Below are 23,572 nucleotides of genomic sequence, written 5' to 3' on the forward strand. Positions count from 1 at the left end.
ATGTTGTTTCCATAAATGTTTTTCCTGTTAGACAAACTCTCAGGTGGGACAAAGAAGAAGGGCACAAAACCACATGTTCTATGTAGCAGATAATACAGACTTCTATCAGAGCTCATGATCTAGCCCAACAGCATTTTCTAGAACCAGAAGGATGTGGAATTACAGGAAGTGGAGTTACAGAAAAATTCATGTTACCACTTAGAGTACAAACTGTGCTGAGGAGGAGCATCTCTCAAGGAAAATGTGGTTATTGTGGGATTCAACATGGATTCACCAAGGGGAAATCCTGCTTGATCAACCTGATAGCTTTCTATGAGACTATAACTGACTGTCCAGATGAGGGAAGAGCAGTGGATGTCATCTACCTTGATTTCAGCAAGGATTTTGACACTATCTCCCATAAAATCCTCAGGAAGCGTGGGTTGGATGAATGGATAGTGAGATGAATGAAGAGCTGTCTGAATAACAGAACTCAGACAGTGGTGATCAATGGCACAGAATTAAGTTAGACGCCTGTGGCCAGTGGAGTTCCACAGGAATCAGTTCGGGGGCTAGTCTTGTTACACATCTTCATCAATGACCTGGATAAAGGGACAGAGTGTACCCTCAGCAAGTTCACCGATGACACCCAACTGGGAGGACTGGCTGATTCTCCAGAAGGCTGTGCTGCCACTCAACAGGATCTCAACCGTCTTGAGAGATGGGCAGAGTGGAACCTCATGAGGAGAAGAACAATCCCCTGCACCAGTACAGGCTGGGGATTGATCTGCGGGAGAGCAGCTCTGAGGAGAGACACCTGGGAGTTCTGGTTGACAATAAACTGAACATGAGCCAGCAATGTGCCCTCATGTTCAAAAAGGGCAATGGCATCCTGGGATGCATCAAGAAGAGTGCATCCAGCAGGTCAAGGGAAGTTCTCCAGCCCCTCCACACTGCCCTAGTGAGGTCTCATCTGGAGTACTGTGTCCAGTTCTGGGTTCCTCAGCTCAAGAGGGATGGGGAACTTCTGGAGAGAGTCCAGGGCAGGGCCACCAAGATGATCAAGGGACCGGAGCGTCTTTCTTAAGAGGAAAGGCTGCAGGATCTGGGACTTTTCAGCTTGGACGAGACTGAGGGGGGACCTCATTAGTACCTACATGTATTTAAAAGATGTATGTCAAGAGGATGGGGCAACATCTTTTTCTGTAGTGTCTAGTGACAGGACTAGGGGTAATGGACAAAAGCTGTAACACAGAAAGTTCCACTTAAACATAAAGAAAAACTATTTCACTGTGAGAGTGACAGAGCATTGGCACAGGCTGCCCAGGGAGTTTGTGAAGTCTCCTCTGGAGGTTTTCAAAAACCCCCCGGACACATTCCTGAGTGACTCGATCTAGGCAGACTTGCTTGAGCAGGGGGATTGGAATAGGTGATCTTTAGAGGTCCTTTCCAATCCCTATCATTCCACAATTCTGTCACTCTATCATTATATATACTATTTCTCCTGATATCACTGTCTTCTCTGCTTTGCCTTCTGGACTCTTGAAACAAGCAGAAATAAAGCAGGGTAAGAAAATGGTGTGCAGATGCATAAACTAAACGTTTTATAATATTATTGTAAAGGTAGGTAGTCTCTTAGAAATTATTTGCTCTCATATTGAGAACAAGAAGCTACTTATCATGAATTTAGGATAGACAATTTTGATCTGTACAGATCTGTGTGCAGTGAATACCCCAGTCTGCATTAAGCTCTGGGAAGTCAGGTAAATGGATTCTCTTTGGACTGAATACAGGCTAAGTAAAAAAATCAAATATCTTTTCTTTATGCAACTCTTCTTCAGCCCTGAGTGGGAGATACGTTCATTGTGGGGATAAAATTGGAAGATAAGAACATGGTGTATTAATATAATAATAAATTCTAGGAAAAAAAAGGTGTATTAATGCCCATGGAGTAGATGTCAGGGGAACTGTATTTTGGAGTGACATTTTGATAGACTTTGTCCTCCACAGAACATAAATGTTACAAATTCTTGTAGCTTTGAATAAGGACATATGAGAAAGGACTTCAGTTTACTGTGGCAATAACCTTCAGTTCTGGAGAAACTAAATTTTAAAAATGTCAATTTGCTACTTCTCTTTAAATTTAGGGTTAATCAAGTATCTCATCCTTCTTGACATATTACAGTAGGCATTTCTTTCATATTGCAAGTCAAACTTTTCCATGTAGTGGCACTTCTTAGAAGACTTATTCATTTCATTCTTTGAAGATTCTTGACAGATTCTATTTGGAATGGAAACTATGGAGAATTATTTATTTAAATATTTTTATATAAACCTACTATGTCATGAATTTGAGTACTTTGGCCTAGTGAGAAAAGAGTACTGAAAGAGCACAAGGATGTTATTTGACTGGTTCTGTGCAGATCTAGGCTGATTAAATTACTGATAAGTTTGTGGCCAGGAACTGTGAGCTTGGTTTTTTTTTAATATCATCAAACTCTAACTCTCATTTATGTGTGGGAAAATCCGAAGAAAAAAAGTCAATGCAGCTAACAATATATATAAGGATAAACCTGATTACTGTTTGACTTTGTGTCAGATCTACAGCAGGTATAAATAACCATAGTTTCATGGATTTCAAGAGAGTTCTGTCTTTTTACAGAAAGCTAAGATGACAAACTTACTTTCTCATATATGTTTGTGACATATTTGGGATTAAATCGTAACAACTTGCTATTTCTTTGCAGAGACATATTCTTGATACTTATAGTGTTTTGGCTCAGTAGCTTTAATCCATAATAGATGAGAAAGAAATAAAGCAGAAGCAGGGGAAAGAGATTTGATATAAATACCCATCTGCCAACAAGAGTCATTAACAAACCATGACAAATGATGATCATGTTACTCTAATGAGGAATAATTAAGGCACAGAAACAAACAAAAAACATCTGGCAGGATTTACATACTTTTCCAAACAATAGCAAAGTTACTTGGATGAAATGGTCAAGGCATAACGTGATTCAAGTAAGCAAAGTCAGAGAACATGAAATTTTGGATTTTGAGGTCAATGCTCATCTATTCCTTAAAAAAATTCTTGCTCTGAATATACTGTCTCTACTGTTGTATGGCATTATTTTTATTTTAAACAGTTTTTGTTAGAAATAGCTGTGTATCCCGGTTATGAAAGTGGTCTACATAACCCAATCCAAACAAATCTAACAAGTATCAGCCACTGATTTACACTGTTCTACAGTCTCAGTGCTCCCATATAAAGCATGACATTTATGCAGTTCCACCTGGGTGTAGGTGAAGAAGTCAGACATGATAAAGACATAGAGAATTCAGATAATATAGTTAACCTCATTTCTTCTGTGCATTTTTCTTAGCTTTAGAAATATATCTGAAATAATCCTAGCCTAATTACTATTTCTTTTACACCATAATACTTAAGAAGGCAGTAATCTCAGATTTCACTCAAGTATAAACTAACTTCTGTTTGGGATTTTATTTTTATTTTTTTAATCTCAATGTTTATTTAACAGTAATTTCTAGAACAGAAGCTGTGTCAAAGAACTGTATTTCAGTTTCAATTCTGTCATACTCCAAAATCCGCTTTAAGAACAAGTTTGCATATTGTCATCATAAGGATCAGAATATCCCTGAATGGTACATTCATTAAAAGAAACAAATCAAAACACAATGGAGAGAAACATTTGCTACACACATGATGGACTTAACAAGATTGTGAGTTACCTGGGAGCTAACAATGAGATGGATAGGCTTGTCTTCTGTGGCTTTTCCTTGTAGTTCAGAGACTCAAGTGAAAATTCTAAGATTAAAATATGCAACGACGAGTGAACAATGATCAAGCCTGAAAAAATTAGTACAGTATATTATTTGTCTATACCAGATGGCATTGGGAAAACATAGTGTAATTTAACTTACTTAGGTGAATTTCATCACAAGACCTATGAAGTCTCTCCTGTGCCAACCCTGTAGATCTGAGGCTGTTGCAGTTGTTAGACCCTAGTAACTAGGGCCAGCCAGTAGGAAGGCTGAGCATAGCTCCTGATACACACACACAAGACAGTTGAAAATAGGATTTAATAAGTATATAGAACACATTGTGGTGATGAAGAGCAGGACCCAGACAGACGTATGTACTGAATAGCCAACACTGGTCATATGTGATGAGGATCAAGACTCAGTCTATAACCAAAAGGTGCTATTTACTATGTCCTTGTTGTTGACCTTAGCTTAGCTGCAAATTCTACTTCCAGAAAATAAAATGGAGCTGGTTATGTTTATCTTCTATCAGGCTGATAATGTCTCAGAACTTTTTGGGTTAGTGTTTCAGACTGAATTACAGCCTGAAGTTTTATGCGATTTAATTACTTGTTAAAGATTACATTTAAGGAAGTAAAAATTTTTAAAAGTAAAAACAAAAAAAACCCACAAAAACCAAAGCACTAGAACAACAGAACAACCTCTCTGAGATTATTTAGCCTTTATTTACCATTTTTTTAATACCTGATCTTGGACAATGCCCTTAACATGCTTTAACTTTTGATCAGCTCTGAATTAGTCAGGAAGCTGGATATATCATCACTGTAGATCCCTTCCAACTGAAGTAGTCTATTTTATTCTATTCTGTTTGATTCACCAGCAGTGTTGAGCCAAAAACACTGACTAGTAGTTTTGTTTGTGCTTCAGGGTCCAAGAAATTAACTGCACAGTTGACTGTTCATTACAATGGCACTACATCGGTGCCAGTCACTTATAATCCTGATGTTGAATTTTCTTCCTTATTTCCTTTCCACTTATCCTACAATAAACCTGTAAAATATTAGCCCATGTGTTCCTTTTTTTTCCTGAGAAATTAATCCTTATGAGACAAATGGAATAAAACATTTCCATATGACTAGCTGAAGTAGAGCAATGTTAAAAGAAACAGGAAGTCAGATCAGAGAAGAAAAACTTTTGAACAAGTTGCCTTATAAGTTTCCCATCACAAAGTACACAAAGCTTTACACAAAGCAGGACCAACCTGTAATTTGGTTCCAGAGGAACTCATCCAAAATGCATCAACCGGCAAGTAGATTGAGTAATCTTTTTTGCTGTTATCAATTTAATATTGGTATATGTTTTCTAATTATAAGGCTAAGAAATTCAAGTAACAATTGTGTCCAACAAGTTGAATAAAGGTCAAGATTGTAAATTGGTTGTTTAGTTACAATAGCAGAGAAGCACACAGAGATGGAATCTGATAATGAGTCAAAGACTTGTATGAGAAAAAAGGTTTGTGGCCTAAACAATGCGGAGGAAAAAAGATTACTGAAAGTATAGTCAGACAACTTGTTTTTTACTTCCACAAAGCATTTCTGGATAAATTTTTTGGGGGAAAAGAGGAAAAAAAAGGAAAAAAAATGTTACTTATTAACTACTCAGTTTCTTTAAGTAGAACACAGAAGAATCAAGTCAGAAGGATCGAAGAGCTGCTAAATTTCCATCCTTTTCAGTTGTTGTCTATTTCGTTAAATATCTGCTTTTATTTTGGACAAGTGATTTTCAAATAATAAACATTACACTGAATTTTATGAAAACTGGTATACTTTCCAAAACATCTCACATCTTCTACATATGCATATAGAATTTCCTAAGTTCCTGGAAACTATGTAATAAAATGCAAGTCAGTGATAAATTGCCATTTCCAACAAGCTAACAATGTTTTATGTAACTCTCTTGTGGTGTCATGAGTCTGAAGAATCATCCTTATTTATTCAGTGTCATAAATACATCCATTGCAGACAGCATGTCATATTTGCCTTTACATATTACATATTTAGAAATCACATTCATTATGGTTTCCAAACCATAACAGAGCTACTTAGATTGCTCCAAGTGCTGTTTTACAATTCTGCATAAAAATTAACATAGAAATATCTAACAGCTTATTTTATATTATAAATTCTCCTATAGTCCAAAATTTATGGCAAATCTTTAGCAAACCAGGAAAACTTGTTCTTAAGAATTTCTTAATATAGTCTCACAAATCCCACATTTTTGTCTTGTATTTGTCTAAAGAAATACATTCCTTAGTCTTTTGTAATACACAGTTCTTACGAGTATGTCATATAGGCAGCCTATCCACTTACTGTGCTTCTTCACAAGATCGGAACAGTTTTCCACTGCAGTTAGCAGCCACGTGGAAGACAGGATTTTCTCATTCCACCTTATCTGCCAGAAAATGTCTGATTCTGATGTCATTACTGCAATTAAGACCTATGAAAACATGAAAAAATAAATAACACAACTGAATGTCTTAAAGCAAAGTTGCATTTCATGATGCTGTTGATACAGTAGTCTACTTATGACGTTTGACAATGAAGCTTTGCTTTAGCCCTTTAAGAACACACCAGAAATCCTTAACCCAAGTCTCTTACATCCATTATAAATAGTTATGATAAGAGTTAAGATTTGTTCTGAGATTACCAAACTGTTTTTTAACTTTTCAGCAAAATGTATTCCATCATAATGTGTAATTCAAACTTTTCAACACATAATAAAATATTTTAATTTCCTTCACAAGGCTCTTACTTGGATCTTTAATTTCATTGTCACTCATGAGATGCCAGGAATTGCCCTTTCCAGAGCACTTATAATTTAGAGTTCAGTCTTGCAGAGCTATTATTTATTTAATCTTGCCAGGGCCAGCAGCTGATACATCTTCTCTGCAAAGACAGTCTTCTGTATATAACATGAATGCAGTGGATCCAGCTTTTGAAAAACACACTCATTTGTTTATCTTAGAAGACTGATAATAGGATAATCCTTCACCTTTGTTAGTTCTAATATTTGGATGAGAACAAATTCACAGAGGAAGGAATCTTTGAGTACATACCACTTTTCCCAAAATATCCAGTTCTGAGACTTATCTGAGTTGTTTTTCAGTATCTTGGTTTCCAGTGTGTCTTAAAACTCCAGCACTCAAAGAATTCTTATGAAGAAAAAAACAAAGTAAATAGTAACCTTTTAAAATCATGAGTATGATCTTTTCAGGTCAGAAAAAGATTAAATATTTTCCACATGAGACTCATTAGCAGCACTTTGATTTGTGTATCAAAGACAGCTTCTGTCAGTCTTGAATCTTTTATAGGCATTTGGATGGATAAAGGGCGATATCATAGGAGTTTGAGTAATTACAATAATTTTCAGCTCTCAACACTAATACAAGAATTCACTGCATATTTTTACCAATATTTAGGAAAAGCTAGAATTAATAATAACTTTTTAATTAAATATTTCACTGTTTAAATAATCCAATAGCATTTGGTGATTTTAGTATTTTATGGGTTTAGTGTTTTGTAATTTATAATCATTTGAACTTAAGAAACCAAAGAAGTTTTTATTTATAATATGAGGAAGAAATATACTATTGATTTAAAAGGTCTTGGAAGAAAATTCCTGTGAAGGTGTTTAAAAATCCATGTTATATGCTCTTATCACAAAATTCTGTTTGGCTTCTAGGAAGAAAAGGATAGTTTTTACTGTAATTTAAAGGATCAAATTTTCCCTTGGTTTTGCTGTATTACATGAAGAAAGCACAGGGCCAAGAAAAAAGAAGTGTTAGAAGTAGCAGACAGTATGTATCATGTTTTCAGACCTTGATGCATTCAAATATATACTTTTTATAGATATCTACAGTTTTTCATTTCTCATTCAGCTTTTTCATCAGGATTCAAAAGCAATACCAGTCCTCATCTCTGCACATTTTTTAAATCAATGAAAAATAGTATGCTACTGAATATCATAACTAAGTCTTTTTTGCTAATCTATGCTAATCGCTTTTTATATCTGATGAACTTACTCATATTTTCTACTGTAATTCTATAATATGACTCATAGGACAAATAACCTTAAACACTATCATTTCATGATTCAAAAAGATGTCCATGTAGACAGGTCAATTATGCATAATAATCTGGAATATAGCTCATGTAATTATACATCCGTATTGTCAAATACTCATGTAACTCTTCTTAAAAAAAGCATTTGCTTTGAAGAAAAAGAGAAGAATATTGATATCTCTTAGGCAATGTTTCACTGTTATATCAACACATAGCTAAGCCACCTTCAAGTCCAACACAGGATGACTGCACATGATTCCAGATCATACCTTTTCAGTCAGTGTCATGGAGAAGGGATGCATTGCCCACCAACTGTGGGATCAGGCCGATTGTAACCTCTGCAAAGAATCTAAATCAGTACAGATTGATCCTGGGATCAAAAACCTGTCCAAATGTCTCATAGTCACCTTTGCTACAAATTCAAAAGAAATGTGAAAGCTGCAGTGTCACAAGTTTCAAAAGCCAAAGTCTAGAACTGAAGTCTACATTTCAAAGCACATTAAAAACGTATTAGTCTAATTACCAGAGGTCTGAAATGAGGAAAAATGAGGTCCAACTTATAAATGGAAAAATGGCAAATTTTCTTGGGTAATTAAAAATAGACTCCCACTGTTTTTAAATAAATATCTGTTTCCAAAGAGAGATAGTAGTGTAGAAGAGATGACCTTTTATTACTAGAACTGTAGTTCACATGTGTCCATCCATTCATCCATTCGTTCCCTGAAGGACCAGGGGATTAGATTATACTAAAGTTAGAATATAATAAAGAAGCAGCTTAACGAGAGGAGACTTATACTTTGAAATATTTAACAATGAGGTTTGTAAATGTTTCAGGGATTTTACTTTGTAGGATTTGTGGGATTTAAGCTGGTCCCGTAACTGAAGAAAATCACCTACTGAAAGTGCACAACTGGAATACATCTTCTGTTGTAATATCATCAAAAGGAAACCCAGTTCATATCCTCTAGCTTCCTTGGTGTGAAAACATTTGACAATTTTCACAACTAAAACACAGTCTTAACCTAGTGCATATCATAAAAGTAGATAAATCTCTAGCATGATAGGGTTTTAATAATTACAGAATGACAATAATAAGCCTACAGTAAGTCAATAATAACTATGAGATTTCATATTCTTAAAAGGAACTATCATCCAAGATTTAGGAAGAGAATCACTATTTTTGGCATAAGTTTCCCTCACTACAGTCTAATCTGTAGAAAAAGAAAAGAAAAGAAAACAAAACAAAACAAAAAATACAACCTCCTTTCTAAAAACACTGCTTTAATAGCCTAGAATTTTGGGAATATCAAAAAAAAAAAAAAAAGAAATCTTATATTTCTAAATATGAGAAGCAATATGTCTTGAGAGTTGGGCAGAGAGGAAACTCATGAGATTCAACAAGGACAAGTGCAGAGTCCTACATCTTGGAAGGAACAACCCCATGCAACAGTACAGGCTGGGAGTCGAACTGCTGAAGAGCAGCTCTGCAGAGAGAGACCTGGGAGTCCTGGTTGATTATAAACTAATCATGAGCCAGCAATGTGCCCTTGTGGCCAAGAAGGCCAATGGCATTCTGGGATGTGTCAAGAAGAGTGTGGCCAGCAGGTTGAGAGATGTTCTCCTCCCCTTTTCCTCTGCCCTGATGAGGCCTCATCTGCAGTACTATGTCCAGTTCTGGGCTCCTCAGCTCAAGAGAGACAGGGAAGTGCTGGGGAGAGTCCAGTGCAAGGCTACCAAGATGATCAGGGGACTGGAGCATCTTTCATACGAGGAAAGGCTGTGGGAATTGGGACTGTTTAGTCTGGAGAAGAGGAGACTGAGGAGTGTTCTTACTAATATTTACAAATATCTAAAGGGTGGGTGTCAGGAGGCTGGGACATCCCTTTTTTCGATGGCATCTTGCAACAGGACAAGGGGTAATAGGATGAAGCTGGAACACAAAAAAATCCACTTAAATATAAGAAAAAAACTATTTCACTGTGAGGGTGAGGGAGCAGTGGCACAGGCTGCCCAGAGAGGTTGTGGAGTCTCCTTCCTTGGAGATCTTCAAGATCCACCTGGACATGTTCCTATGCAACGTGATCTACGTGACCCTGCTTCTGCAGGGTGGTTGGACTAGATGATCTCTGAAGGTCCCTTCCAACCCTACCATTCTATGATTCTATGAATGTCATCATCTCTGTGGAGAGAGTAACATGTCCAGAAAGTTATTGGATAGAAATGACTGGCAGTAATAGGAAGACCTGAGTGTCTTGTTAGCTGAGTTCAGCAAAAGTGGAAAGGATAAATCAATTGCTGGAGTCCTTTCTATTCATTGTCACTGTTAAGCAAGAAATTTATATGTGTCAACTATCTATTAATGACAAACTTACAGTAATAGAGAGAATTCTGCTAGCTACATAACTGGGGCCACATAGAGTACTGATAAGAAAAACAAATGCCATGATAATTTTGTTACACTATGAAGTTGTTGCATATGTTTACTTTGTAAATGCTGAAGTAATCTGAAGTGACTCCTAGTAAATCAATATCTGCAGAATGACTTTACTCTGAAATCTGATGAAGTATTTAATGATAAGAATATACCTGGAAATTACATTCCAAGGTGTGCAGGGGGAATAAAGCAAAGGTATGATGGATCATTTGGACACGGGTTAGCAGAAAGACTTGTAAATCGTTGGAGCTCAATTTGTGATTGAATAATAAAATCAATATTTTTTTAAGCAAATTTAGTTTTCATATTGAAATTAAATCACTGCAGAAAACCTATGAAAACAGAACTTGTTCTCTCCTTTGTGAATTATTTGAATCTGTATTAATTCTATTCATGGCACCAAATGTATTGCATTATTGAAGTGTTCCTTCAGCAATCTGTACGCAGTGTAGGCAATTTAATCTGAAAAGAAGGAGGGATGACTGGGTAAAGGTCCTGAAAAATCTGTATAAATCAAAGTTTTGCATACATTGCAATAAATTCTGCAAGTATCATGAAATCTATTAAGGAGAAATGAAATTATGTGGCAAAGTGTGTAAAGCTACTCAATAGAGAGTAGCTCATGATGATATAATTGACATCAGAATTTGGTCCCACATCAACAATCAGATGAGAAAGCTTTTCTCCTCCTAACATCTCTTTTTACTTCTTTTTCCAAGAAAGATCTCCTTCTGAATCAGAAAGTGCACTTTCTTATTATTTTTAAAATGACAGTTTTTTTGTTTCGTTCACATACTTTCATGTGCCTTTTAGCATAACCTTTTAAAAACGTTGAGATTACCTAAAGGAAAGTCACAGAATAAGTCACTGTAGGTGAGTTATAAAAATTGTCTATTAATCGCAAGCAGCAGAGCTCTGATTTAACTACATCAGAATATGATCTGTCTATTGCTGTTGTTTTTAAGACAGCTGTTTGTTAATTACAAAAAAAGAGTAAGAAATGGGATTAGCCTTCTTAAAATTTATTAGTCAAGTTTAAAATGAATCTCTTTTCAGCACATTATGTCAGAGCATTGTTTGACAAATTACAGATAATTTTATTATCTTGCTGTTTATGAAAGGAAAAAAAACCCTTTTGGTGTGAATGTCCAAATAGCATGTAATTTCAAAGAAACTGAGATGTAAATGTACATGAAATATGCTTTAGTTATAGAAAGGTCTAAGAATGTTTTAATACTGCAATATTTATACAAACTGCTAGGGTTGATCTTCTAATCTTAAGGGAATTCTTGCAAGTAACACTAGAATGTCCATATTTAGTAAAGGCAAATGCTTGCTTCATACTTCACTTTCATTCTTAGAGCAGAATTTCATACAACACAATATTAACATTTATTTATAACAAAGATTGAGAAAGCTTTTAAAAACAGGTAAAATTATACTTCTATGCTTAAAGTTTTACTTCCAAAATTAGTAATGTATCTCCTTGTAGATATGACTTCACAAAAACAAGAAAAGCTTTTATTTGAGTCTATGCCATAATTAACCATCACAGAGACATTGAGAATTGTCTTCTAAGTCAAGGCTTTTATATTTGCCTTTGCTGAATATTCATTCCATTTCCTAAAAAATGCTAGTATGGCTTCCAGATTTACAAGCCTGAGAAGTAATGAAAGCTTCAAACCTTTACAGCAGGAATAAGAGATCAAGTTCAAACACACAAGTCAACTCAATGTAAAGCAGCCCTATCCACTTAATATAAAGTTGAAATGGACCTATCAGCCATAAGAACCTTCGGCATAAACTTCATCTCACCACAATTCAGATGTTTGAATCAAATTATTTTGCTCTGGTTTATAATACCTCAGCTGTGCTATGGATGCCTTCTTCATTTCCAAAATCATGATCTACTCCATCAGCACGGTGAGACTGCTGTCGCTGCACATTATTTTGACTGTGATATATCTTACTGACAACATCACTTCCTTTTGATTTACATTGACAGGACTTAAAATACATAAGTGGACTATTCTCCAAAGCATATAATCAATAGCATCTGTTGCATTTCTGGTATTTCCTTTGCCCTGTTTATACCATTACAGCTCTGCTGAAGCTATATTACTATAAATGTTTCCAGGAGTGTATGTTGGCATCAGCTCACAGCACTGTTTCTACTGCACTAACAATTTAAAACCTCAGAGAAATCTCAGAATTATTACTACTTTAATGTTCAAATACTCCAGTTATTGTGACAAATAAGATGATGAAACACCCTTAATAAAATTCTCAATAATATTCTTGTTTTATACAATTCAAGGTAATGACATCAAAGCGTTTTTCAGGAATAAAGACTTATTATCTTGCAGAAACAGTAATTAGGTAGTTTTCAAATATTAAAATCACTTAACTTTTGGGAAAATGCTGGCATAAAAATCAGTATTCCCAAGAACTATTTAGGACATTAACAAGTAAAAAAATACTATTTTTAAGGAAATGTTTGGATATGCATTAATTCCATCACATATTTTCTGATATAAGTATTTAGATGCTACTAAAAGCATAGTTGAAAGAAATATGTTAAAGATTTGAGAGTAGAAAGCAAGCTGGAAAAAAAAAATCTAACAATCTACAGGTCAGTAGCTCAACAGTGAAGATAAAAACCTATGAATAATTTAAATAAAACAGCATGATCTAATTTAGTTTTAGTAAATGTATCAGACTTCTATAAAATACATTAATTTTGTTACGGCTGTATTAAGCTTAGGCACACAGTGACTTATGAAAATATTTCTGGTATAAATATCATCTAATTGTGGGAAAAATTATAATTATTCCAAAGTTATAAATTTAAAAAAAAATGAACAATGTGTTCAGGTGACGCAAGAGAGTAGTCAGTGCAACTACTTTCTTTTAGGCATGTGAATCAAATAAAGCTTCTTTCAAGGTCAGACTCTAAGAGAAAATTATTATATTTTAGAAAGATGCAGTGAGGAGCTCATTGAAGTTATGATTGGAAGTGATATCAGGAGCAGCGAGACATAATGAAATATGGAAAAAGTTATTGCAGATCATTTACCAGACATGTACAACTTGTTCTGTTGTACATGTTACTGAACATGTAATAATCTCAGTTCTATACTGAAGTATGTATGTATGGGATACACATACAGAATAAGAAATTCTTTAGACTAAAAATAAATTTGTATTAAATTTAATTAAAATGAAAATTCAAAAATTACTTACCTCTTATGTTTTAGGTTTTCCCCTTTGACCCTTGCCCTGTCATTGGACATCATTGAGAACAGCCTGCCTCCATGCTCCTGATACCCGCCCTTTACGTATTTGTAAACATTAATGAGATCACCCCTCAGTCTCCTCTTCTCCAGGCTCAAGAGTCCCAGCTCCTTCAGCCTTTCATCGTAAGGGAGATGCTCCATTCCCTTTATCATCTTGGTGGCCCTGCGCTGAACTCTCTCCAACAGCTCCCTGTCCTTCTCAAACTGAGGGGCCCAGAACTGGACACAAGATTCCAGATGCAGTCTCACAAGAGCAGAGTAGAGGGCGAGAAGAACCTCTCTCCAACTACTAACCACAGCTCTTCTAATACACCTCAGGATGCTATTGGCCTTCTTTGCCATGAGGGCACATTGCTGGCTCATGGTCATCCTGCTGGTCACCAGGATCCTCAGGTCCCTTTCCCCTACACTACTCTCTAAGAGTTCTTTCCCCAACCTGTACTGGTACATGGAGTTATTCTTTCTGGGATGCAAGACTCTACACCTGTCCTTGTTGAATTTCATTAGATTTGCCCCCACCAAACTCTCCAGCCTGTCCAAGTCTCATTGGCTGGCAGCACAGCCTTCTGGTGTGTCAGCCACTCCCCCCAGTTTAGTATCATCAGCAAACTTGCTGACAGTGCCTTCTGTTCCCTCATCAAGGTCATTAATGAATATATTAAACAGTACTGGTTCCAGCACTGACCCCTGAGGAACTCCACTACATACAGGCCTCCAACTAGACCCTGCCCCATTGATCACAACCCTCTGCCTTCTTCCCTTCAACTAGTTAAAAATCCACCTCACTACCTGATCATCCAGCCCACATCTTCTTAGTTTTGCTGTGAGGATGCTGTGGGAGACAGTGTCAAATCCTTTACTGAAATCAAGATAAACCACATCCACTGCACTACATCCATCTATCCACCTGGTTACATCTTCATAAAGGGCTATCAGGTTGGTCAAACACGACTTCCGTTTGGTAAAACCATGCTGATCAATCCTAAAGACCCTCTTGTCCTTTAAATGCCTGGAGACAGCACCCAGAATAAGTTTTTCCATCACCCTTCCAGAGATGGAGGTGAGGCTGACTGGTCTGTAGTAAATCTTCTAAGACACGGAGAAATGTGTCTTGGAATTGAAGACGTACAGTGAATCAGGAGCAGGTTAACTTCAAAACATACCTAATTCATCACAGATGACCCAGCATTGTCAGAGTGGGCCTTGCTAAAGCTCTACCACACTGCAGAAAAAAAAAAAAACAAACCAGAAACAGTAGATGAAGGAATCATCGGTGGATGTAGAGGAAGATTAAGAGAAAGTTTGACTGTGGCATAAAGCATTAAAGTGTTTGTGTAGGAACTCAGAAACCTGTTCTTATGCCTCAATTTCTGGCTTTTGTATTTTATACTAAAGCAAATAGGTGAAGAAAACCCTAAAGAAAATGTTCTTCTCTTCGGCTGATATCCCTTGCTGTGACTACAGGGCCAGCTAAGGCTCATCTTCCACTGCCTCTCCTTCCCAACTATATATACACTTTACTGGCCCATTTTCTGTGGAAAATATTATTATAAACAGAAAATACACTGAAGTCTAGTTAAGATGACCTTGATAGTAGATCAAGGTGGAAGAAATAGACAGAAATATTCAGATGTCATGATTTATGTTCTGATAGAGGTCCCTAATTAACGGGCTCTTATAATAACAGTACCACCAACTGCTATCACTCCAAGAAAAAGCAATGACAAGCTTGTGTACAGCAAGCTCTCTGAATATGTCCGAATTTGTTCCTCCTCAGAAATCTGAAGAGAAGCATAGTAAATGGAGAATCCTACTTACAAACACTTCCTGCGTTTTTCATGTATTTCCTTTCTTCATTTTTACAAGGTTATAAAAATAGATACTAGCTTTAGAATCATATCTGCGATAGGGAAATTTAAATTGTCTGTGATTTTCTCTACCTTTCACAATATCAACTCAAATTTCATTCCATATTGTGCAATAATCAAGTTAAAGCTCCTACAGTGTCTTTGCTAGCAGGTATGCATGTTTTTTCATCTTGATTGACAGGCCTATGCTTTGAACAATTAAGGTAACATTTTGCAGTAATCATTAACCTTGACACATAACTTACCTAGTTCTGCACAGTTTTTTTTACATTCAGAAAATGATTTCTAGATGGGGAAATATCTTTTGAGAACTACCTGACAGTAAAAATGACATACTTCAGTTAACAACGAAAAGAGTATTAAGATTGGCAGTCAGTTCTACATTATGAATACCTTTGGTATTCATAATACTTAGTTGTTTCACTGTTGCTCTAACAGAGTTATCATTCAGACCAGAATAAAGACAAATGACCAGCAACATCTTATTTTAACCATAAAAATGCAAAGCTTTGAAAGAACCAGGGAGAGACAGGATACACACTGCTTTATTAGCCACTTAAAGATAGTTATAGTAGTTCTCCTAAATATGAGGTTTTCTAGTGGAATCAGCTGTAAGTCTAAAAGACATCTCCACTGGTTTGGATTCCTATTTAGATATATATGAGCAAATAAGCCCATAGGTAGGTACTCAGTGTCATCTCGTAGCTACTTTTAAGACCAGACAGTCATCACAGAATAATGTCCTGTATTCTTTCTGTTATTAAGGTGCCTCTGCTCAATGTATGTCTAATTTAAGGACTAAGGTAGAAAGATTATGGTTTTCCTATATCATGTTTAACATATGTTAGTGCATCTTAATATATAAAAGACAGACAAAATATATGTCAAAATGAAAGTATGTAATAGATGTGTATTATATATGTTATATCATTTTGCATTAATTTTCAGAATGTTATCTTTTAATCTTAATTCCAAAGAGAAATAATTTTCAACCATTCCACCTCACTTTCCCAATTCTCAGAAGGATAAGAAATAAAATTTTTAATTTCCTCTACACCAATAATTAATTCAGTCTGAGTTATCATTTGCAATATATATGTTATTTTCTTTGCTTTATGGTATTATCTATTTTTATATTGTATTTCTCCTTTAGGCATTTATAATTATACCAGTGTTGAAATGCTTTCTCCAATTTAGTCTTCTTTAGGTATTACTCTTATGTTCTTCTGTCTCTTGAGAAAGTTACTGGTATATCAGATATGCATATATGAAAAAAGAAAATTACAGGTGAGAATGGTATGAATTTCAGTCCTCAGAAGATATTTAGACCACTCAAGGTCTGATCAACATATAAAATGATACAATTTGTTGTATAATACAGATCCCTGGAGCAATGCTGACTCAGAAATATGTGCATTTTAATGAGAAGTCAGATTATAGAACAGAATTTCTTTTTCCAAATAGATTTAAACTTCATTGATGTTCTGTAGTTTACGTTTTGTGAATACTTAAATGTCCAAAACCAACTCTTCCAGAAACATAGAGCAGTCAGATAAAGCATTAAAGTACAAGTAAATCTATTTTAAACTGAAAACAAGGACATTTAATAGAACCCACTTTAAGCTTCTGAACCTGGATAGAAATGTAAAAGATAAAGTAGAAAGCCAGCTCACCAAGTACATGAGTATTAATAATATCCTTTGTAATGAGAAAATTCTATTAGCTATTGCTTTTTAAATGATGTGCAGATACATTGAAAAGAGCTTATTTTAACAACTATTTTATCTTCAAAGTTTTTAATGGAACAATTAGATTCAATACATCAAGATATATAACATGTTTGTTACATATACATTAGTTTATAGAATTCAAGCTCAGTATATAATTCTATGATTCTATGATTTGGATGACTGGATATATATTCAGATACATGTTTGGGGTTTCAATTTGTATGTTTCTTTACATTCATAAAGTGACTGTTTCCCTCCACTACAGGTCTATTAATCAAACAATATTTTCACAGTGAAAAGATTTTGATGCCCTGGAAACATCATGCTTTGTGAAAGAACCAAGATAAATAGACAGTCAATATCATTTATGTCTCAGCTATGCAAACTTGCTGCAACTGAAATCAGTTCCTGAATGGTATCTAAACTACTATGCTTACATTGTAGCTAAAAATAGAATCTAAATTAGATTCCAATCCTGCCATGTTTCAAAAAGCTCATTAAATTATTGAATTTTAAGTTCTTAATGAACACAAACATAGTTAATAATAGCCACTTAAGGCAATTAAGCTATAATATGCATTCACTATCTAAATGATCACAGAATCTTAAGGGTTGGAAGGGATCTCAAGAGATTGTCTAGTCCAACCACCCTGCCAGAGCAGGACCACCTAGATCAGGTCTCACAGAAACTTGGCTAGGTAGATTTTGAATGTCTCCAGAGAAGGAGAGTCAACAACCCATCTGGGGAGCCTGTTCCAGTGCCTCATCAGCCTCACAGCGAAGAAATCCTTCCTCATGTTCCTTTGAAACCTCTTATGTTCTAGTTTATACCCATTATCCCTTTTCCTATCCTTGGACATCACTGAGGAGAGCCTGACTCCATCCTCCTGACACCAGCCCTTTACATATTTATAAACATTAATGAGATCGCCCCTCAGTCTCCTCTTCTCCAAGCTCAAGAGTCCCAGCTCCTTCAGCCTTTCATCGTAAGAGAGATGCTCCATTCCCTTTATCATCTTGGTGGCCCTGTGCTGAACTCTCTCCAACAGCTCCCTGTCCTTCTCAAACTGAAGGGCCCAGAACTGGACACAAGATTCCAGATATAGTCTCACAAGAGCAGAGTAGGAGCCTTCTGTTTCTCACTTCCACATGGCATTTAGAAGGACCTTGATCTTTCATATCACACAACAAAACAATTCTACTAACAGTTATGAACTAGTGATTTTTCCCAACCAAAAGTACTGAAAGCAAAGGTAAAGGTACTGCAAGTACTCTCTGCATCCCCTTCATTAATTCTATGCATGTACAGCTGAGCTGTATGCAGCTGACAGCCCATTTAGAAAAAAAAAAATATTTTTTTCCTTTTTTTCTTCAGTACTGTACAGTATTCAAATACCATAAAGTACGTGGCAAAAGAAACTGGTAGGAAGATACATTGTAGTCATGTTGTATTGTTTGAGTACGTTACTTTCATATATTGTAATTTTTTTATTATTCTAAGCTTTGGATGCAGACACACTTTGGATGAGAAATTTTAAGTGACACCTCAAATTAAGATTTCCAGTTATGAATTTAGCTAGGTAGTTATAAGGCAGTACAATCAGTAAATACCAATTGACCTTTAAAAACAAATTCTGACACGATTGCTTGTGTAATAGATACAAATATATTATATTACCAGAAAAACATTGTTTTATAGGGTTTTACTAATTACTATTTCAAGTGCTTATAAAAACTACTAAATCTGTTTTTTTTGCCTGAATGTGATGGATTATTATATGATAGTAACTATTCTGTGACTTCTGTGTGCTGACCTGGATACTGAGATGGTTAGCACGTGCCTATGTTTTGCTGCTGACAGAGTTAGATGGGCAGCGTGTTTCCTTGCTGTGCGTCAATGAATACCCACTGTGTTAAATAAAACCAGTGACAGAAAACAAAGTGCACAACAGTCCATTTAGGCACCACCATCCTGTAAAGGCAACTTTTAGTCTTCTGAAAAGGAGAAATGAATGTCTGAAGATGACTCATACTTCCACTTCTAAGATTATTGAAATATAAGTTTTGACTCACAGATTCAAGGGAAGTTGGAAAGGACCTCTGCAGAGTCAGCAGATGATATCTTCTCTTCATACCAACTCTACCATCCAGGGCTGATTCTTTGAAGAAAAAAACCAAAAGGACCCTCTGCCATTAAAGTGTCTTGCCAAAAGAGGCCGTTGTAAAGACATTTTTCAGTTGGATATAGACTTATGTTCTCAGTCCTATGTAATCTGTTACATTCTGATAAAAAACAAAGCACTGTTTTCCCTTCATATCGTCTTTGAACCTTCATAATCCATAAATTTCATTAAGAAGAGCACCAAAGTTCTGTTTTAAACAAAAGTATCTTGCATGTGATTGCATTATTATTACAGCTTTGAGATTTATTCTGCCTCAACTGAACAACAATAGCTAACAGTATAACCCCAACACAATGTCAAACGTGTCAAAAGAATCTCGAGGAAAGAGATTTAAGCTAATGTTATACTTCAGGCTGGAATGCATGCAGTTACTAACAAATGTTCAATTGATTCACAGAAGTGTGATCATATGTGGTCTGAACCATAACACAGAGACAAAGGAAATTCAGCATCCATTGCCACTGGAAGAAGCATCTAATGGATTCTATGCTAAGAAAGCTATTGACTCTTAAAAATATACCACATCACCAAAATATGTCCAGAGTTTCCACATGTTTGGGTTGTTTGGGTTTTTTTAGTATAAAATTTTCATTCTTAGCTTGCAGATTTAAAATTGTGATAACTTGGGACCATTCATATAAATACTTACAGACAGTTAAAAGTGTGTCTAGGGTAGATGCCTGCATAATTACTTGCTAGCTGTGAGTGTAAGGAAAATGCATGAACAATAACTGAATCTCACACATTTCCATTTTTAGTCTGGGACTTCCCATCTCGATCTGTTCAGAGAGGTTTCAAATTTTATTGCCATGGTAGTAAAAACAATGACCCAATAGCAAGTCTGCATCCAGACAGTGAAAATTCCAAAACTTAAAAGTGTGATCCCGTAAGATATTTAAGCCCATGTGATTCCTTAGCACAGGAGTAGTCCCACTGAAGTCAATTAGAACTACTTCTTTGCTTTAAATAACGCATGGGATAAGTATTTTGCCAAACTGAGACCTACAAGAAAGTGTCTCAGAAAAGAAAACAGACATAATTCCTGCTTTCTATTGGGGATTGTCAATTTTTTTCAGTAAGTTTTCACATCTGGAGTCAGACTTCTTTACTCAAATAATTCAACTAGCCTTAGGAACATGCAGATTTTTCTTTTTTAAAAGACTAAATTGGGGTAGAAACAAAAAACTCACAATGATAATAAAACAGTAAGCTGAAGAAGACTAACAAGGAAGTTTCCCTAAACATTCTAAGGAAAGTCTCCAAATTATTTATGTTCCAGTATTACCCATATGCAACAGATCATTTCACCACAGTTATGGACTAAGAAATTCAAAGAGCCAGTGAGTTCAGATGGTTCATCATAAATTCAGAACAGATTATTTAGCATAAGTTTATGTGGAGACTTTCACGTATTGTCTTGACATGTGACTTCCCATGATCAGGTGGTATCTATGTTCAAACCTTGGCCCATAATGCTAAAAATTTTATCAGAAATTAAACCCTTACAACTGAATGTCTTTTTAGCATTTTCAGTGCTCTCTTTTCAATCAAAAGTCAATTCATAAAACCAAGTAATTGTATAGAGATGTATACTCCTTGTTACCTAGTGTATATTGGAAATTTAATTTCACATTTTCGCTAATGTATTATACAATTAATGACATTGGGCTTTAGATTGCTTTTTGCCCTATTCATAGTCTTCTGACAAACACAATAATGAATTCTTTCTGAACATCTAATTAACATCACACATTTTTAGAGAGAGTTTTATGACTCATCAAGACCATGAAATTATTTCTATTAAAAGACTTATTCTGTATTACTTTATTGTCAGGAAATACTGATTTGTATGGCATCTACTGAAAGAGGCAAGTATATCTTGTTTTCACATCTCATCCCACTAGTCATACTACTCTAAGACAAAAAATATCCGCAACACCCTTGTGCACAGCTTAGCATAAATATAATATTCAGGAATTGTTTTACTGTCATTTTTCTTCTTTTTATGGCAAAGTCTGTTGCAAAATTTTTAGTCCAATCAGTTCCAAGAGCCAGCTTTGCAATGGCTTCCAAAGTAGCGTATGCACACAAGCTGCTTCTTTCCAATGCCTTCTCCCTATTACCGTATTCAACCTCTTCTATAGAATTCTTCTAACATTGAGTTTAACTAAAACATCTTCAAGTGAAATCATTACTGATAAATATGACATTTCCTTTGAAGTATCAAAAATTTTACAAATTTATTTGACAAATTTATTTGTCAAATACAATCAATATTTGGTAAATCATCTTTTCATCTCCTTGCATGTCCTGATGTATTGTCTTTACATTATCTGAGAATAATGTATTTAAATAAGTTATATTTGCACAGTCTTCTGAAGGACTCCTTCCTTTTCACTGAGGAACAGACAATGCTAACAAAGTTACAAGTTCTGCTCTTCAGATAAAGCATAAAGGCAGCCTTGGTAATCTAATGTAACCTTTGACATACATGGGTAATTCCAACATTTCCCAACTATGTCAAACTGCAGACCCCGAGCTATAAATTTGGATCCATTCACAAAATTACCACAGGCTAAATAGAAATAGTAAAAGTTTTGTAGTTTTATTCACTTCTACCGTGCCCATGTCTTCAACTTTATCCTGAAGAAACATGAAGAATCATGAGTTTATTAGCAAAAATTCCTCTTCGTGCCAGTTATGTTGGTATGACCATTGGTATACTGATACAGAGTACTTATATCTCAAATTGTCCCCATGGTCAGGATTGGCAAGCAGCCATCAGCTGACAGTAATTTCTCATTGTACCAGAGTGGTACAACCGGAAAATTTGCCTATGCAAGTACAAACATATCACATCATTATCAAATCCATTTCTTTGAATTTGAGATATCCTTGACAGACTTATTTAAAAAAAAAAATGCAAGGTGGTTTTTGAGTAAATCAAGTTCAGTCTTTGGAAAAACCCTTGTTTGTAGTAACTGAGAGCCTAACCCATTTAAACCACGTTTAACCTTAACTTGAATTCATTAGGAAAACCTCACATCATTGATTTTAATAGAAAGTGTGCTTGATAAAATTAACCAGAAGCTTTGTGTATTCTTTACATAATACAAAAGAAGATGACATAAAAGATGAGGTAAGAAATGCTCCCTGAAAAGTATTAACTCATCTAATATTAGTCATTTGGGTGAATATGACCAAATGAATAATATGCATAATTTAAATATTTGAAAATATATTTTCAAAGAAGAAAATTTTACAGCTGTTGTTAAAATGCCACTTAAACTTCCTTCTTTCCTTAATTATTGATTTAACCTGTAAACTTTTTTACAATAGTGCTCACAAACAACATGGAAAACAAATTGATTTACTGCTTGTAAAGTATTGATGAAGCAGTAGATAACGACCTGTAGGAAACTGGCTTTTTTTCCAGTTCAGGTGGTAAATAAATTAAAATTAGGAAACAGAAAGAATTTAACCATTATTTTGTCATTGGTCTTAGAACTACATTGTGATTTTTATTTATTTAAAGGAAATGCAACCTGAATGTGCTTTATGTTATTTTTTTAATACTGTATAGTAACAATTATTTTAAAGGATCTGGTTAAAAAGTGTAAAAGATACTTTATGCCACTTTCTCTGGCCTGCTTAGTATGAAAAATAAGACCTCTAAAACCTTCCTTCTAGTAATATCACCTGCTAATTAACCACAAAAATTCCAGTGGTATGTCTGACTATGAAACGTGGTTTAACTGTGTGACTTTCAGAGGCCTGTTAAAAACGAAACATTTAAAAATAAACATGTTAAAGCCACATCCTTAGTTTAGGGGATTGAATTTGCCTTTCAAGGAGTTTGTTTCCTTTATTTTTATCCCCTTGAAGGGAGAAAGATTTTTCCTGTTGCCAACGTTGTTCTTTTTCCTGCCGGTTCTGGTCTTCTAGAGCAACCTTCTTCTCACACTAATCCCCTTTCACCATAGCTATTTGCTCCCTTAGTATGTATTAATTCACTCTTTCTGTGTGTCATATTTACATGCTAACTAGATACATATTTATGACTACTTCTGACTCTAACCTTTACAAAACCATAGCAAGATATCTAATGAAATAAAAATTAAATGCTATTTTAAAAGAGCGATATTTTATAGCAGTACATCAGGTGGTCAATAAGA

Source organism: Colius striatus, chromosome 1 (genome assembly GCF_028858725.1).
Source record: "Colius striatus isolate bColStr4 chromosome 1, bColStr4.1.hap1, whole genome shotgun sequence".
Classification (NCBI taxonomy): domain Eukaryota; kingdom Metazoa; phylum Chordata; class Aves; order Coliiformes; family Coliidae; genus Colius; species Colius striatus.